The sequence below is a fragment of the Myodes glareolus genome, chromosome 9 (assembly GCF_982192425.1).
Source record: "Myodes glareolus chromosome 9, mMyoGla1.1, whole genome shotgun sequence".
Classification (NCBI taxonomy): domain Eukaryota; kingdom Metazoa; phylum Chordata; class Mammalia; order Rodentia; family Cricetidae; genus Myodes; species Myodes glareolus.
Window position 1 is genome coordinate 34,911,611 of NC_142034.1, and position 13,997 is coordinate 34,925,607.

Genomic DNA, 13,997 nt, shown 5'->3' on the forward strand with positions numbered 1-13,997 from the left:
GCCCAGCTCCCAGAAAGTCTACTTTGGGGTTTTGCATATCACAGGCCTAGTGTTTGGTGGAAGAATGAAAACTGGGGCTGGAGCGATGGCTCAGTGTTCGCGAGTACTGGCTGCTCTTCCACAGGACCTGGTTTCCACTGCCAGCACCCACACTGGCAGCTGACAACTGCCTATACCTACAGTTCCAGGGAATCTGACACTCTCCTATGACCTCCGTGGGTACACATGTCGTGTCGAAACACACATGCAGGCAAAACGCCTTATACACATAAATAATTTTTTTGTTTTGTTTTTGTTTTTTGTGGTTTTGATACAGGGTTTTTCTGTGTAACAGTCCTAGCTGTCCTGGAACTTTCTCTGTAGACCAGGCTGGCCTCAAACTCACAAAGATCCACCTGCCTCTGCCTCCCAAGTGCTGGGATTAAAGTCTTGCGCCATCATTACCCAGCTAGAATATTTTTTTTTAATGAAGAAATAAACTGAATTTGAATCCAGTCACCATACAGTTCATAGAAGAAACATGAATTGCTAAATGCCCAGCCTGGCTCATACCTATCTGAGATCTTCAAAACTTGCTTTCAGCTCAACGCAGCACATAGCTACAGTTCCTATTACCTGGGAGGATGGAGTGGGAGTATTGCTTGGGCCTGAGCAATACGGCAAGGTCCTACCTCAAAAACAAACTTGCTTTCTCACAGAAGAGGAAAATGAACTCTAGCTAAAGAGTTGGAGTTCTCCTAGATTGAGCCTCTACCCTGTCTGCATCACCATTTCTCCAGGAATACAAGCTAGAGAGGCAATGTGGCCTGGAACAACACCCGTCAGCCTGCCTCCTTCCCATGACAGCACATAGCCCGGCACAGAGCTGCAGCACAGGCTCCTGGGTCAAAAGGTTTCAGACTCCATCCCTGTTTCTAGGGCTTAGCAAGCCAGAGAGGCTGGGTCTATCTCTGCCCTGATCAGCTTCCTTCTTCCTGATAGGATTTAATAATATCTCTTCTTTCTTTCTTTTTCTTTTTTCTTTTCTTTTTCTTTTTTTTTTTTTTGAGACAGGGTTTCTCTGTGTAGCCCTGGCTGTCCTGGAACTCCCCCACCCTCCCGTGCTGGGATTAAAGGTGTGCCCCTTGACCGCTCAGTTTGCTTGCCAGCCACAGTGAAGGCAGAGGAGTCTTGATGCAGATGCCTTTTCGGGGCTCCTCCATGTTTAGGGGTAAGAAAGGTGTGTCCTGAAATTGGAGGTCACAGCTTAGACTGCAACAATGGTCCTCCTGACAGGCTCCTGTCCTGTCCCGTCCCGTCCGGTCCCAGAATCTCTCACCCCATAGAAAAGACGTCATTCTTCCATTTCAAAATGTACCTACCTATCCTCTTCTCAGAGGGTGTCAAAGTTTCACACTGTACCTAGACCCATCACCGGGAAAACAGCCTCCGTGGGGGTTCCTCACCCCATCCTCTGCCTACCCTCTTTGTTTAGAAGATTCAGAAGCAGAAGCAAGAGCTGACTACTGGGGTTGCTTCAGAGGGGGAAACTCAGCCACCACTCGTTGCAAGCCTCTTATAACATCACACAGTCATACAGCCACACAGTGATGCATCCATCATCAATGCATCCAGTGAGACCATAGCAGAGGTTGCAGTTGGAGCATAGCCCATTCTGGTGCTCCTTATAAAACTGATGGAAACAGGCCTACTGTGTGACGGAAATGGGCCTACTGTGCGATGGAAACGGGCCTACTGTGCGATGGAAATGGGCCTACTGTGCGATGGAAATGGGCCTACTGTGTGATAGAAACAGGTCTACTGTGCGACGGAAACAGGCCTACTGTGCTGACAGCTCTAAAAGGTGTAGCATACACAGACGGACACTGATGATAAGCCACTACTGCCATAATGTAGCTACAATACCCTAGTTCTTCTCTTTGGAAGGAAGACTGAGAAAGAATACCAAAACTTCGAAGGTTAAAGTCTGCTGGGTGGTGGTGGTGCACACCTTTAATCCCAGCACTTGCAAGGCCGAGGCAGGTGGATCTCTGGTCTACAGAGTGAGTTCCAGGACAGCCAGGACTGTTAAAGAGATAAACCCTGTCTCAAAAAACAAACAAAAAAGGTTAAAATCTTAAAGGATGCTGGGTACTTGGGGATTGAGGCAAGTGGATGGTTAGGTTTGAGGCTACACAGTAAGACCTTTTCCAACATCTCCCCCCACACTTCTTAGAAAACACCCTAGTCATGAATTCTAGATACCTATCCTCCACCAGGTGAAGTACTCAGAGTTCAACCTCCAAGAATCCCAGGAGGTCTGAAGATCAGCTGAGTCCTGACACTATCCTATGGCACCACTGAGGCCTGCCGGCCCTATTCAGCTCTTATCCCAAGCTGCCCTTTGCAGAGAAGCCAAGGGCTAGACAGGTAAAACCTAATCCTTTCATTTCCAAGATGAACATTCTGGAAGTTCTGCCCTAGGTGCTTCTCGGGCAGGGCCTTACCTCCTTCTGCGGTGAGTTTACTAATTGTCCTTTTATACTTAACCCAATAAATTATTTAAAAAGCACTTTGGCATGTTCTGCCTTATGCTTTCACCATTTCTATTCTGACCAAACTCATGTCCAAGATGGTAGGAATTTAGAAACCTGATAGAGGCAGGTAATGTTCGCTTCCAAAGTCATCATTAAGGTAAAAAAGTTGAAGTTTAAAAGGCCCAAGACTAAAATCAGACAGTCCAGACAGTCCTTATAAACACACTGAAAGAGCAGAGAGCATGGTGAGCATCTGTAATCCTAGCACCAGGAGGCGGGGGTGGGGGGCGACAGAGGCAGCAGGCAGATTCTGGGAGTTCAGAGAGGGTTATACAGAGAAATCTTGTCTAAAAAACAAACAAATAAACACACACACACACACACACAAAGGAGAAAGAAAGAAAAGAAGGAAGGAAGGAAGGAAGGAAGGAAGAAAGAAAGAAAGAAAGAAAAAAGAAGGAAAACTAAGGAAACTAGAGTGCTTATTTAAATGTGTCAGAGGCTCATGGGAACTACCAGAGGAGTCCATCAGCATCGCTGTTTGATGACGTCAATGCAAGAATGTGAAAGGGTCTAGCTTCCACTGGTCAACTTCACACCCATTCAGGTCTTTCAGCTTGTCTAGCTCAGACCCCAGGGAACGTCAAGTTGTCTTGCTAACCCTGTTCCATGCTGCTGTCTTTCACAGCTGGCTTGTTTTGCAGCTGGAAAGCTCTCCAAGAGCAGATACTGTCTCCAAAAGGGCCAAGTTCAACAAAGTCTTCCCAGCTCAGGCTCTAAGTGGCACACAGTGATGGCAGGCAAAGCTCTACGGTTTGCTTGGCGGATCTCAGTCCCTGGCTCCTGGGCAGGTAGCACGGATTACATTTAGATTCAAAGCCTCAATAAAGAAACAATAGATGGAAACAGGGAGGCTGCACTTAGAAATTACATCAGGAGGAAATAGGTACAAATATGGTCCCCCGCCAACTCGGATGCTCAGTCTATCCTCAGAAGCTGTGGGGCGGAGGGGTGAGGGGAGTTAATACCAGGTTAAAGAGGTTTCCGTTCAGAAGAGGCACTAGCCGGGAAAGGCTCACATTGGAGCCAGCCCCAAGGCTGCAGCATGGGTGCTGACAGCCTCTGACCACAGCTCTAGTTCCTTGTCTGTGGGGTGGCCCTGGGGAAGAGGCCTGCTTTGGGGGGACTGTTTAATGATTTGCCAGCCAAGAACAAGGCAAACAGACTGCTGGCAGCTGAGTGGATGCACCGGGAGAGCAGATATTTTATTCCCACTCACAGAAGGGCCTTATGGGCAGGGAATAAAGGGGAAAGTATGATGGGGTTGGGAAAGCCTGGGGTGTGGGTGCCCTTTGGGGCTCAGCATTTCACTGGGTCTCTGCCCATGGTGCCTGGTGTACATCACAGCATTCATACCAGCTAGTGTTTCCATCTTCTGAATATTTTAATGATGTGTAGCAGCATCTCTGCAGTTCCTGGGAACTCAAAAGAAACATACATAAGAAGCTTTTTTATTTATCAATCCCTAGGATATCCTAAGATAGGTATTGTTTTTTAAAATTTGTGTGTGTGTGTGTGTGTGTGTGTGTGTGTGTGTACAAGTGTTCACAGAGGCCAGAGTTATTAAATCCCCTTTGGAATTAGAGCTGCGGGTGCCTTGAGCTGCCTGCTGTGGATGTTTGAAATTGAACTGGGTCCTCTGGAAGGGCAGTATGTATTCCTAACCTTTGAGGCATCCAGCCCTGTAGGCTTTGTTTGTTTTTTATGGTAGAATTCTAAGCATTAAGAGTAAAGCCAGAAAAACACTTGTATGTACAGAAGTATATGTGGGTGTTGGAGAGACGTCTCAGGAGCTAAGAACACATGTTGCTTTTGCAAAAGACCCAGGTTTGGTTCCCAGCACTCACACGGGGGCTAAATGAGCATCTATAAAGCCAGTTCCAGAGGAGTTGACCCCTTTCTCTGGCCTCTCCAGGAACTTGCATCCATGTGAACCAGAGATGCTTACCCATATACATAAAATTAGATTATCTTTTTTTAAGGTATAATGAGAGAGTTTTGTTGTATACAAAATTCCTTTTTCTTTTCTCTTTTTTGTTTTCTTTTGGTTTTTCAAGACAGGGTTTCTCTGTGTAGCCCTGGCTGTTCTGGACCTCACTCTGTAGACCAGGCTGGCCTCAAACTCAGAGATCTGCCTGCCTCCTGAGTGCTGGGATTAAAGGTGTGCACCACCACTGCCTGCCACATTCCTTTTCCTTTGTGTCCCACGGATTTTTTTCCTATCTCCTTTACAGATCAGGGGATGAATGGCACTTCTGTTACATCCTGTGAGCCAAAGACTCCAAGATTTTCACTCTTACACTGCTTTTTGCCCCCTACTCCTCAGAACTGGGTCCTTATGGAGCCCCCTGACCTGCTCTTAGTTCCTAGAGTGAAGCACCTTTCCCCACAGCCATCTGTTTAAAATTCTTGAAGGACAGAAGGGCTGGGATCTCCCAGAGCTGGGGTTACAAGTGAGGTGATTACAAACCACCTGGACGGATGCTGGAATTGAACTCGCGTCCTCTAAAAGGACAGTCCCTGCTCTTAGCCGCCGGGCCACCTCCCCAGCCCCTATCCAAATTCTTAAGTGACTGTTAGTATTAATTGGCATTCCACTGGGGCCCCTCCCTTTGGTCACTTCCTCTGTGAGCGGGCCTGGTTAGAGTAGGTGCTCAATAAAATATTAGTCATGTCCTCGTTTCTGCAAAGTACATCCTGAGCTCCTCCAGGTCAGAGGCAAGGGCTCCTCACTGCTTGCACAATCATGAGAAAAGAAAGCATGCTAGATCACATTTTAACAAGCCAATAGAAGGCAAATTTGGCAATTGCATTTTCATTTCATCAAGGAAGAACTATCTTCAGATTCCTGCCCTCTAAAACCCAGTGAAAGTCTCCGCAACACTCCACATTGGTGCCTGGCCTTGCGCTCCTCCCCAGTGCTGGGATACAAGCATGTACCTGATATCTAGTTCTGCATACGCCTTATAAGCTCAAAGTCACAGATGTTTGACCTCATAAAAAGGGAGAGTTCTCATCCTTCCTTTTACCCATCATGCCTAAGCCTTATCTATTAATTTGAGCAAGACTAACCTTTTCCAAGGAAGCCTTCCTCCTTAATGACTACCCATTCAGAATCAGTAAGGGGAACCAAGAAACATTCCAAAAAGCTCTCCCACCACCACCTGCCAAAGGAATGACTCTGCTCACCTGAGACATAAATCAGTTATAAGTTTTCTATAGCCAGTATGTGCATGCACACAGACAATGTTTTCAAGTCATGTGTCAATAGCACAGAGAATGCAAACGCACAGCGTTGCATATTGAGGAATGTAGAATGTGGGCATATACTAATGTGTCCTCTCTACATGGCTTTGGGAGTATGCTCTCTTGTCATCTGGGGCCCTGATAAGAATCTTCAGATCTGAAGGACAGTTATTTTGGGGTGAGAAATCATTTATAGACAACTGAATCAATTTGAGAAAAGATCAGTCAGCGGTGATGGCGCACGCCATTAATCCCAGCACTTGGGAGGCAGAGGCAGGTGGATCTCTGTGAGTTTGAGGCCAGCCTGGTCTACAGAGTGAGTTCCAGGACAGCCAAGGCTACGGAGAGAATCCCTGTCTCGAAAAAACAAAACAAACCAAAAAAGTGGGGGGTGGGGGGAGAAAACGTCTCTTTAAAGTTGCCCCAAAGAAGCATTTGCTCTCCATGGAGACTGGGGGACTGGCTTCAGCTTTAGTTGACTGAGCGTTTCCGGTGAACTTCACTCCCTACCAAGATTTTATGACGACCAGGCCCATGGGCTGCATAAAGAAGTTCTGGGAACATTTAGAGTCAATTCAGCCCCAGTACTATTCTGTAGGTTTTCTTTTCTGAGTAGGTTTTTCTGTTTACTTTTGAGAGATGAATTAATTTCTTTCCTCTATCCTATATACTCAGAAAACTTGATATAGGTGAAGCCCATGATCCCCACTACGGTTCTTTGTTTTAGCTTCCCAAGTGCCCCCTGAGCAGCTTCCAGCCTGCTCGGTACCTGAGGGTGTCTGCAGGCCACCTCACAGCAAAGGCCCAGGTATGCTCAAATATTCCAAACATCCCTTGACTTGTTCTTTGTGGACCGTGAGCGCTTTGTTATTTCCTAATTGCTCAAACCTCTTTATTTTTCTAGCCAGGCCCAGATAGTGAAGAGATACAGAAGAGATAAATGGAAGCAGACTCCTCTCCCTTATCAAGCTGCTGCTGCAAAGACGTTCTGCTGGTGCTGGTCGGGAGACTCAGAGAAACGCACAGGCACACTGAATGGGCCAGAAAAGTACTTAGAGAATCAGGGAGGGGAGCCAAATTCCTAGGTTGGAGAGTTCACAGGGCAACTGGATCAATACAGCACTTTTGATCTGCACAGTTATCAAGGTACAAAGCACCACTACCCTTTGTCCTCTTTCTTTCTCACTCCGGTAATGGAACTCTTTACCCTAAATTAAGATTATATTTAGCTTTGATGTTGCTTTTAGATTTGCAAAGTGCTTTATAAGCCTTCATTAGCGATTTTATTCTCATCTCATTAGCATCACCCCCTTCACAAAGCAGGTAACCCTAGAACCAACACAAGGGGTGCTCAGCCTCTGACCTGAACCCTGCCCAGAGACTCATAGGCTCAAGCTGATGGAGACTTGCTAGACCACGGGAGGGAGTGTGGAGCAAAAGAGCCAAAATCTTCACAAGAGTTTTCTTGGATGGAGAGAGAGACCCAAAGGCCAATTACTCTCCAATGGTTTGATCAAAGCTAGCACACTGTTATGCTAATTTGTTGGTAATAAAACCTAGAGTTCTCACTAGTTCAAATTAAAAGGCATGGCAACTAAACATGTCTTTAATAGGAAAACAGTTCTCTGGATTGACTGACTGCCTCCATAAACAGGCTGAGAACAGAGAAAAAAGAAAGCATTTGACCGTGATCAACACTAACACTGCTGAGGAAGGCCCCTCAGTGCCTCTGCCCCTGAACACCCTCTCTATTTTCCTCACTTACTGTCTGTGACGCACGACTGAACTAGCTCTCTTCTATCTGCCCTCCACTTGTCGTGAGTTCCTCTTTCTCCTCCTCCTTTGCCTCTCTTCTAATACATACACAGTTCCCAAAACAATATTCTCTCGTCTCTATGCTCTCCCTTCTGGAGTTCTTATACACGCTAGTGTTTTCAGATGAGACTTAAATCAGGTCTCTAAGTCAAATTGGCCTGTGCGTCTATAGGCCCATTAGGCGTTATTTTGTTGCTGTCTTAATGGCACCCACAAACTCAAATACATAGAACCGAAATATCACCTTCTGCCAGCATGGAGCCCTAAACTAATAACCATTTGTTCTGTTTTTTGAGAGAGGGTGTCTCTGCATAGCCCTGTGTCCCCAGGAACTCACTCTGTAGACCAGGCAGGCCTCCAACTCAGAGATTCACCTGCCTCTGCCTCCTGAGTTCTGAGATCGAAGGCGTGCGCTGCCACCACAGCCTGGCGCCAATAGCCCTTCTTATCTGACTTATCTTTGTTAGGGTCACCACACCCCGAGTCACTATGAATCTTGCCGTGTCTATTAACTAGTCTTGGGAAACTGCTTTCCCTGTCCCCAGAGTCAGAGACTTTATAGCTGACTCCTAACCGGTCTCTCGGCATTCTAACCCTCTGTGGATCCTGCGAGAACAATATCCCTAAACAAAATGCTAATCGAATCACCATTCTGCTCAGATGTCGACAACCTTCTGAATGTCACTTCGACTCATCTCCTCGGGGACAGCCCCGTTTCACTCCTAAACCACCGCTTGCCCAAAACAAGGGTATCACGGTTCTCACGGTCTCTGGGAATCTGTATCATCCCCTTTCTACAGTGTAAGCAAACCCATCCCACTTAGCCTTCGTGTCCGTGCTGCTTCTTTCACGGAGAGGAGAATTTCTTCTTTAAATAAATGCCCAGGCTGGGTGGTGGTGGTAACTCACGCCTTTATTCCCAGCACTCGGGAGGCAGGGACAGGTGGATCTCTGTGAGTTTGAGGCCAGCCTGGTTTACAAAGTGAGTTCCAGGATACTAGGGCTACACAGAAGAACCCTGTCTGGGAGGGGGAAAAGTGAAATAGAAATGTCCACAACATCTTGCTCTGTCCTTTTATTATGTAATAAGTTTTGATTTCCGAATTCCATGGGAGCATAACCAGGGAAGGCTTGTCTTCGTCTCTCACAAATTACAAAGTCCTGACATAATTAATGATCCATAAATGTATGCTTTACTGATATTGGAAGCTTGAGCATTTGGTCTCCCGAAAGTGTGTTTGAGTTACACAGTAAGACAACGGCAAGAGAAGTTGGGTGAGTCTGGAGTCAAATCCAGGCCACTTCAGTCAGCAGGACTGGCCAGACTGTGTTCCTGCTTAAGGCACAGCCGGTGGGCTGGTGGCTGAGCCATAGAAACCCATCTGCATACTTTTATTTTATTTTACTTCACTTTGTGTGCTGAGGTTGGGTATCTTCCTTGGCTACTGCCCACCTTGTTTGTTGAAACATCTCTCCCTGCATCTGGAGCTGGACTGGATGGTCCTCTCCCAGCTCCCACCTCACCGCCCAGTGCTGGGGTTCTCGGTGCTTGCTTCTGCATCCGGCTTTTCACCTGGGTGCTGGAATCCAAGATCAGGCTCCTACATCAGTGGGGAGCTCACTTTCCCTACTGAGCTATCTCCCTGGCTCCACCTGACGCTATCCAAAAACCAGCTTTACTATTTGCTTATGTGTGTGTGTTTGGCTTGCAGATATGCATATGTGCCGTGTGTGTCTGGTGCCCATGGAGGTCAGAAGAGGGCATCCCTCTTCTGGTCTGAAGGGTTGTGAGCAAAACTGTGGGTGTTGGGAACTGGACCCCGTCCTCTAGAAGAGCAATAGCAGCTCTTAACCGCTGAGCCATCTCTCCGGCAACTCTCCCTTCCCCACTTTGAATACATTTAAATGAGAGAATACTTCTCATGGAACTAAGCAAGGCAAATCACACGACTCCCATATTAGGAGTCAGCCTCTACTGGGCTGACAATGACTCCACCCATAAGGAAAGAGGACTCCAACAGCCGTGTCGTTCATGGGTTCTGAAGGCGGCTCGGCAAAGATGTAAGTATACCTTCCTCTGGCTGTCTTCCAGTCCTTTGCTCTTGGCCCAGTTAACAAATGGGTAATTATATGACATCAGCCACCATGGAGTGGCTGGCACATAAGGTGGCCTCATAGTGCCATATAATGTGGCACCAAGTTTCTGAATCATCAAGTCCAGGTGCATCGACCCCCCCCCCCCACATCCCCGCTTCACAAAAGCCGCCTTATCTGCTACATCTGTTGACACAGTGACTATGGGAAGGGCACTTTCCTTTGCTCTTCTTTGGTGTTTGTTCTCTGCCCGGGTGGGTACTCCTCTGTGGATGCCTATAAATGAGCTCTTATGGTGAATGACTGACACCCAGTCGCTCCACCATGACTCTGTCCTCATGTAGGCTGACCTCAGAAAACAGCAGCAGATCTAATTGCTAAGCCAACACCTAACTGGATAGTTCAAAGGCCAAATCCCCCTTCCTAGCCAAATAACCAACGACTGTCTGCCAGTAAGCCCATACTGACCCCAGGCATTATCAGACCTGGGTCTGGAACTGCTTTTCTCCCCAAAATAGTAGCCACTTTCTTTCACGCTGCCTGGAGTAGGGAGGATCAATGGCACCCAGAGTTCCTTGTCGCTATACGGGGAATCCCCTGATGTGACCCCTGAGCATGTAGAGATGGGCAGACACGCATAGCTCCTTGTCATGCATCAGAATCGTACTAATAGATGACCTTTTACAAAGTTGGCAAGAGTTTGACGAGCAGCTGCTTCCTTCCTAAGACTGTGCTGGGCTGTACCCGGGAGCCACAGTCTCCTAAGGAGGACACGCATGACACATGCGAGGCCATTGGTGCTGCAAGGTGCTATCAAGTTCTGCACTCTGGGGCAGCCAATAGCCCCGTGGGCAGTGAGGTCTTCAAATAGCTCTTAAAGGGGGCAGGGTTTAGACAGGAGAAAAACAGCCACATTAAAATAAAAGGCAGGATCTGTTTTTTTGTTTGTTTGTTTGTTTTGTTTTGTTTATTTTTGTTTTCGGGAACATCTTAGTTTTTTTTTTTTTTGGAACATCTTAGTTTCAGCCTTGAGATGACATGAAGAACTAGGTGAGGGATGTTTTTCTCAGGTCTTCAAATAACAGGGAGACTTGTCTGGCTGAAAACCAGAGCTGAAAGCATCTGGCTAGGCCGGAAAGCCATTTGACATGCAGGGTCGACTACCTGAGCCTGAACCCCAGAACCCCCCAGTGCAAGGAGAGAAATGACTCCCAAAAGCTGACCTCTGACCTCCACATGCTTGCCCTGGTACATGTAAACTGTGCATGTGTGCGTGCGCACACACACACATACACGTGCACACTCACACACTCATCCACATCCACACACACACACACACACTCAGTAGTAATAATAAAGATGAATAAGTAATTTCTAGAGTTTGGAGAGCTGAGAGGGTCAACGCTATGAACGCTACTTGAACGGAAGAGTGGGACACTCTGGTGCACCCCATTCTAAACAGGCTGTCTTCATCAAAGCCCTCCCCTCAGGACTCAGGGATCTGTGTGGAAGAGGAGGCAGAAAGACTGTAAGAACCAAAGAGGATGGATGGCAGCCACTTCCTGACCACAGGGCTGATGCACACACGAACTCACAGACTGTGGCAGCCCGCACAGGACCTGCACGGGGTCCCAGTTCTGAGAGGAGGAAGTAGACATGGGCTCCCATTCCTAATTAAGAAGCAAGCTGTAATGAACAATGGTTTCTCCAGTGTTGCCTCACTGGGTGTATCAGCCACACTGCACGGCAGGCCCAATACTCAGTAATTGGCCAACACAAAATGAACTAAATGGTATTCTTGTAGACTGTTGTCTCATTTTACATTATTTGGGCATTTTTTTTGGTCCTATGGGTCTGTTGCTTGTATATTTTGGTTTCCATTTGTGTGGGTTTTGTGTGTGTGTGTGTGTTCCTTTTGTTTTTATTTGTTTTTTAAAGAGAGAAGGCAAGGAATTGGGGGAGGATCTGAGAAGAGTTGGGAGAAAGAGTCATGAGTTTGTCCTCCCATATGAGGAAAAGAGCTCACCTTAGCTTCTGAACAAGGGGTACTTATTATCGAAACAGTGTTGTGTAGGGTGTTGCTCATGCCTGCAAGCCCAGCACTGTGAGGCCGAGGGAGGAAGAGTGATCATGAGTTGGAGGCCAGCCTAAGCAACGTAAGGGGTTCAAGGCTAGCCTGGGTACATAGAGCAAAATTCTGTCCCAAACAAACAAACATCCCCTACACACACACACACACACACACACACACACACACACACACACCACCTCAATATTGTAAGCATCTTGATTTTACCCTGAAGATAAACACAGTAGTGGAAAGAAGAAGGAAAACTGGTGGTGGAAATCAACCCAGAACAGCTCTCCCAAGAATCCAGCCTGGTCCATGAGGGCTTGGCCTCCGGCAGTAGCAGTTGGAAGGGGTGGACCAAAGATGTTATGGAGAAAATGCTGACAGTATTTGCTGGCAGATTGGACAACAGGGATGAAGGAGAGGGAGGAGCTGAAGTTCTAAACCTGAGAACTGAGGGTGCAGGGGGCGTCTGTCTCACTTCAGTCGTTCACATACTAAAACTGGACCAGCGCAAGGGTTGTGAGTTGGAGGTCATCCTGGGCTACCTGGGCTACACAGCGAGTTCCAGGGCAACCTGGGCTACATAGGGATGTACTACCGCAACAGCAATGAGGAATTAGAGTCTGAGTGAAAGAGCTGAAAGTCTAAGCTCGCAAAAACACTGTCTATATTAGACCTGGTAGTAGGATGGAACATTTTAAATGCTAAGATTAATACGTGAAAATGCTCATAAGGAAGAAATGCCGGGGAAGTTGTTTCTGGCTGGTTCTTGGTCAGTTAAGTCTGGAGGGATGACACTGTGCTGTTTGCTAGGCCACAGTGTGACTCAGACCGGCTTGGTTTCTCTTTCTTATTTTAAAATTTTAATGTGATTTATGTTGATGATGATGATGGTGGTGGTGGTGGTGGTGGTGGTGGTGGTGGTGTGTGTGTGTGTGTGTGTGTAAGAGAGAGAGAGAGAGAGAGAGAGAGAGAGAGAGAGAGAGAGAGAGAGAGTGGTGCTCAGGTAGAGGCCAGAGAACAGCTTGGAGGAATCGGTCTTCTCCCTCTCCCTTCACGTGAGGTCTGGGGACAGGACCCAGGGCGCCAGGCTGGTAATGTTGAACATCAAGGGCCTTTACCCACTGAGCCTTCTCACAGACTCCACCTAGTTTTTTATTTGTTTTTGTTTTTTTGAGTCAGGGTCTCCCCAAGTAGCTCTGGCTCTTCCGGAACTCTATGTGGACCATGCTGACCTCAAACTCCCGAGAGCTGGGATTACAGGTGTGTGCCACCGCGTGCAGCCGTCCGGTTGGATTTAACATAACCTGCTGTACAAAGCAAGGGGCTCAAACTAAGGTGGAACAAAGAAAAATGGGAACTCCTGAAGGCAAGGCAAACCGCAAACCTACTCTCTGAAGGTGACAAAGCAACTGAGCAAGAATCCCGGTCTGACACTTCCAGCTCTGGAGTCTAGCTAAGCCGTTTCTCCTAAAGCAAGCTCCCACCTGCTACCTGCTATTTCAGCATCAGTAGAACACTCATTGTCTGCTGGTACAGGTAGGCAACTGACCAAGCCTCAGGCACATGGTCTTTCGGCTGCATTCATCTCTGCAAGCAAGTGGTCATTTATGAAATATTAAAGCCAATCTTTTTACTTAAACTTTGTTTGGCTGTTCTGGCCGTGTTAAAGTCACGGCGACTGTAAGGTAGCAAGTGACCTAGCGCAGTGTTTCTTATCATGTAGTTCAGGTGCACTGACACCACCTGGGACGTCTGCGGTTCAGGCCTACACCAGACACGTGGAGGCAGAGCCTTGAGGGAAGACTCACCATCTGCATCTTAGTAAACCTTCTAAAACTGGCTCCGATACACGGTAGATTGGCGCAGCAATGACTGGGGGGACAAACCCCTCCCAGAATACACTTCCACTGTACATAGAAGAAAAGCAGCTGGGGCGGGAAGTCAAAATTCAAGATAGATCATGTCTCAAAAGGCAGACTCTATATTCGTGAAGAATACCGGAGGCTTCCTGTATTACCTCCCATTGCCTTCAGCTTGTACATGACCTGAGAATTAACCGGAGCATTGACCTGAGCCAGTCAGAGAGCACGCCTCAGAGCTTCCTCATACAGGTACCGTGTGCAGTCTGTACTCCTGCGATTCTGCTACATGACTAGGAGCTAACGCATGCTTCCAAATAAGCACTCTCC

General features: G+C 47.4%; 1 protein-coding gene across 4 annotated transcripts in view; it reads right to left on the reverse strand.

Annotated features, from left to right (window-relative positions):
- Rnf43 (ring finger protein 43) overlaps positions 1 to 13,997 on the reverse strand; it is a 69,388-nt gene that overhangs the window by 23,407 nt on the left and 31,984 nt on the right. The gene's annotated exons all lie outside the window — the stretch shown is intronic.